This window comes from Arachis stenosperma, chromosome 1 (genome assembly GCF_014773155.1).
Source record: "Arachis stenosperma cultivar V10309 chromosome 1, arast.V10309.gnm1.PFL2, whole genome shotgun sequence".
In the NCBI taxonomy this organism is placed as follows: Eukaryota; Viridiplantae; Streptophyta; class Magnoliopsida; order Fabales; family Fabaceae; genus Arachis; species Arachis stenosperma.
This window is the reverse complement of record NC_080377.1, coordinates 93,356,401-93,361,933: the sequence shown is the minus strand read 5'-3', so window position 1 is coordinate 93,361,933 and position 5,533 is coordinate 93,356,401.

Here is a 5,533-nt window from a genome sequence, read left to right as displayed (position 1 = left end):
TGGATCTCCGGGTATTCGCCTTCTTTCAGATTGAACTTAACTTCCGGGATCACTGATCTTCTGCACATAATTTTTAAGTAATGGTCTGCAAGTTCTATGGTGCAGAACCTCTCATGTATCCAAGGTAGTTTTGGATTGTCTTCTTTCTTGCCTCTTGAAGTGGTTTATTTTCCTTTAGGGGCCATGATCTTAGTCTATTTTAGCTCAGTGATCACGAAATATCACACCAAACTTAGAGGTTTGCTTGTCCTCAAGCAAAAGAAAATAAAGAAGATGAATAGAAGGAGAGAAGGATTTGAATGGTGGGTCAATGGGGGGTAGCCAAATGTGTATTTAAAAGGGAGGGGGAATGGGTTTCGAATTTTTAGAAAAAGATAAGATTTTAAAATTTTAAAAGAGATGAAAAAGATATGAGGAGGTTAATTTAGAATTTTTGTTAATGCATCTAAGAAAAGATAATATGGATGAATGAAAAAGATTTAAAAAGATTAGAAAGATAAATGAGTTTTAAAAAAAATGTTTTGAAAAAGAATTAAAAAGAATTTATAAGATTATTAATTTTCTTTTCGAAATGGAGATTGAAAGATGAAGATTTGTAACACTTTTATGTAGAAAATTATAAATCAAAACAAGAAAATTCGAAAAAAAATGAATTGGAAACAAAATTCCCTCCCACTTGCTGTTCTGGCGTTAAACGCCCAGAATGATAGCCATTCTGGCGTTAAACGCCCAGGATGCTACTTTTTTTGGCGTTAAACGCCCAGAATGATAGCCATTTTGGCATTTAACTCCCAAAATGCCTCTTTACTGGCGTTTTAACGCCAGTGAGCTCTGTTTCTATGTGATTCTTCCGCTTTGTGTTCTGAACCTTCATTTCTCTGACTTATTTACTGAAATGTATTTTCAAACATAAATAGCAAAATTAAATAAACTCATATAATTGCTATAAACATCTAATATCTACTAATGGCTGCATTGCCTTCCAGCAAGCGCTTCTTTATTGTCTTTAGCTGGACTTTACTGAGCTTTAATCTAGTCTCAGTCTTGAGCAATCCTGCTCATCATGGCCTTCAAGATAATGCTTGACTCTCTCTCTATAAACAATGAACTTTTTGTCAGAGTCAATATCTCGAAGCTCTACATATCCATATAATGACACACTTGTAATCACATATGGTCCCTTCCACCGGGATTTCAATTTCCCCGGGAACAATCTGAGCCTAGAGTTAAACAGCAGAACCTTCTGTCCTGGCTCAAAGACTCTAGATGATAGCTTTCTGTCATGCCACCTTTTTGCTTTCTCCTTGTAAATTTTAGCATTTTCGAAAGCATTGAGTCTGAACTCCTCTAGCTCATTCAACTGGAGTAATCTTTTCTCTCCAGCTACCTTAGCATCAATATTTAGGAACCTGGTTGCCCAGTAGGCCTTGTGTTCCAGTTTCACTGGCAGATGACAGGCTTTTTCATACACAAGCTGGTATGGAGAGGTCTCTATAGGAATCTTGAATGCGATTCTGTATGCTCATAGAGCATCATCGAGACTTCTTGCCCAATCCCTTCTATGGGTACTTACAGTCCGTTCCAGGATTTGTTTTAGTTCTCTATTTGAGACTTCATCCTGCCCATTTGTCTGTGGGTGATATGGAGTTGCCACTTTGTGGTTAATTCCATATCGAACCAGAGCAGAGTCAAGCTGTTTATTATAGAAATGAATGCCTCCATCATTGATCAGTATCCTAGGGACTCTGAACCTGCTGAAGATATGCTTCTAGAGGAACTTTATCACTATCTTACTATCATTAGTGGGTGTTGCGATTGCCTCTACCCATTTAGATACATAGTCTACTGTCACTAGAATATAAGTGTTTGAATATGATGGTAGGAAAGGTCCCATGAAGTCAATACCTCAAACATCAAATAACTCAATCTCTGAGATCCCTTGCTGAGACATGGCATAACTGTGAGGCAGATTACCAGCTCTCTGACAACTGTCACAGTTACGTACAAACTTTTGGGAGTCTCTATAGAGAGTGGGCCAGTAGAAGCCACATTAGAGGATCCTTGTGGCTGTTTGCTAGTGGACGAAATTGTGATCCTTAAAATTGATCTCCTTGTACTTATATGGAATTTGAAATTGGCACGAGTGGACACAACTCTGTTCAACTAACCAGCAAGTGTACTGGGTCGTCCAAGTAATACCTTACGTGAGTAAGGGTCGATCCCACAGAGATTGTTGGTATGAAGCAAGCTATGGTCATCTTGTAAATCCCAGTCAGGAGGATAAAATTATGGAATTTAGAAAATCAAATATAAAAAGAAAATAAAAGGGATAGAAATACTTATGTAATTCAATAGTGGGAATTTCAGATAAGTGCATGGAGATGCTATGCTCCTCTTGAAACTCTACTTCACTACTCTCTCTCCAATCCTTCTTGCTCCTTTCCATGGCAAGCTGTATGTAGGGGTTCACTATCATCAATGGCTACTTTCAATCCTCTCGGGAAAATGGTCCTATGCGCTGTCACTGCACGGCTAATCGTCTGGAGGCATCACCCTTGGTTGATAGCTACATCCCATCCTCTCAGTGAAAACGTTCCAAATGCTCTGTCACAGCACGGCTAATCATCTGTCGGTTCTCAATCAGATTGGAATAGAATCCATTGATTCTTTTGCGTCTGTCACTAACGCCCAGCCTTCAGGAGTTTGAAGCTCGTCACAGTCATTCAATACCGGAATCCTACTCGGAATACCACAGACAAGGTAGACTTTCCGGATTCCCAGGATCCTACTCGGAATACCACAGACAAGGTTAGACTTTCCGGATCCTCATGAATGCCGCCATCAATCTAGCTTATACCACGAAAATTCTGTTGGGGAATCTAAGAGATATGCGTCCGGCCTAGAGTAGAACGGAAGTGGTTGTCAGTCACGCACGTTCATAGGTGAGAATGATGATGAGTGTCACGGATCATCACATTCATCAAAGTTAAGTGCAACGTATATCTTGGAATAAGAATAAAAAAGAATTGAATAGAAAGGAATAGTAATTGTATTGAAACTTGAGGTACAGCAGAGCTCCACACCCTTAATCTATGGTGTGCAGAAACTCCACTGTTGAAAATACATAAGTAAAAGGTTCAGGCATGGCCGAGAGGCCAGCCTCCTCCAAAGTGATCAAAAGACCGAAGGGTCAAGAGATGTCAAATACATTAGTTAAATATTCTATTTATAATAAACTAGCTCCTAGGGTTTACATGAGTAAGTAATTGATGCATAAATCCACTTCCGGGGCCCACTTGGTGTATGTTTGGGCTGAGCTTGATCTATCCACGAGCTGAGGCTTCTCTTGGAGTTGAACTCCGAGTTATGACGTGTTTTGGGCGTTCAACTCCGGATCATGACGTTTTTCTGGCGTTTAACTCCTGACAGCAGCATGTACTTGGCGTTCAACGCCAAGTTAGGTCATCAATTTCCGAATAAAGTATGAACTATTATATATTTCTGGAAAGCCCTGGATGTCTACTTTCCAACGCCGTTGAGAGCGCGCCAATTGAAGTTCTGTAGCTCCAGAAAATCCATTTTGAGTGCAGGGAGGTCAGATTCCAACAGCATCAGCAGTCCTTTTGTCAGCCTTTTTCAGAGTTTTGCTCAAGTCCCTCAATTTCAGCCAGAATTTACTTGAAATCACAGAAAAACACACAAACTCATAGTAAAGTCCAGAAATGTGAATTTAACATAAAAACTAATGAAAACATCCCTAAAAGTAGCTTGAACTTACTAAAAACTACCTAAAAACAATGCCAAAAAGCGTATAAATTATCCGCTCATCACAACACCAAACTTAAATTGTTGCTTGTCCCCAAGCAACTGAAAATCAAATGGGATAAAAAGAAGAGAATATACTATAAATTCCAGAATATCAATGAATATTAATTATAATTAGATGAGCGGGACTTGTAGCTTTTTGCTTCTGAACAGTTTTGGCATCTGACTTTTTCCTTTGAAGTTTAGAATGATTGGCTTCTCTAGGAACTTAGAATTTCAGATAGTGTTATTGACTTTCCTAGTTAGGCATGTTGATTCTTGAACACAGCTACTTATGAGTCTTGGCTGTGGCCCTAAGCACTTTGTTTTCCAGTATTACCACCGGATACATAAATGCCACAGACACATAACTGGGTGAACCTTTTCAGATTGTGACTCAGCTTTGCTAGAGTCCCCAGTTAGTGGTGTCCAGAGCTCTTAAGCACACTCTTTTTGCTTTGGATCACGACTTTAACCACTCAGTCTCAAGCTTTTCACTTGGACCTTCATGACACAAGCACATGGTTAGGGACAGCTTGATTTAGCCGCTTAGGCCTGGATTTAATTTCCTTGGGCCCTCCTATCCATTGATGCTCAAAGCCTTGGATCCTTTTTACCCTTGCCTTTTGGTTTTAACGGCTATTGGCTTTTTCTACTGCTCCTTCTTTTTTTTTCGCAAGCTTTCTTTTTCACTGCTTTTTCTTGCTTCAAGAATCAATTTCATGATTTTTCAGATCATCAATAACATTTCTCTTTATTCATCATTCTTTCAAGAGCCAACAATTTTAACATTCATAAACAACAAGATCAAAAGATATATGCACTGTTCAAGCATTCATTCAGAAAACAAAAAGTGTTGTCACCACATCAATATAATTAAATTAAATTTAAGGATAAATTCGAAATTCATGTACTTCTTGTTCTTTTGAATTAAAACATTTTTCATTTAAGAGCGGTGAAGGATTAATGGATTTTATTCATAGCTTTAAGACATAGTTACTACATACTAATGATCATGAAATAAAGACACAAAACATAAATAAACACAACATTAAAAACCAAAAACAGAAGAAATAAAGAACAAGGAATGAATCCACCTTTAGTGGCGTCTTCTTCTTGAAGGACCAATGATGTTCTTAAGCTCTTCTATGTCCCTTCCTTGCCTTTGTTGCTCCTCCCTCATTGCTCTTTGATCTTCTCTTATTTCTTGGAGAATGATGGAGTGCTCATGATGTTCCATCCTTAATTGTTCCACATTGTGGCTTAAATCTTCTAAGGAGGTGTTGAGTTGCTCCCAATAGTTATTGGGAGGAAAGTGCATCCCTTGAGGCATCTCAGGGATTTCTTGATGATGAGCTTCCTCATGCATCTCTTGAGAACCATGAAAGGCTTCTCTTGCTTGCTCCATCCTCTTCTTGGTGATGGGCTTATTGGTGCACGAAATTGCAATCACACTTTTGCAATCCCGCACAACTAACCAGCAAGTGCACTGGGTCGTCCAAGTAATACCTTGCGTGAGCAAGGGTCGATCCCACGGAGATTGTCGGCTTGAAGCAAGCTATGGTTATCTTGTAAATCTTAGTCAGGATATCAGAAATTATCAGGATTGATTGTGAAAGGCGAAAGAACATGAAATTATTACTTGTTATGCAGTAATGGAGAATAGGTTGAGGTTTGGAGATGCTCCATCTTCTGAATCTCTGCCTTCCTACTGTCTTCTTCATCAAAC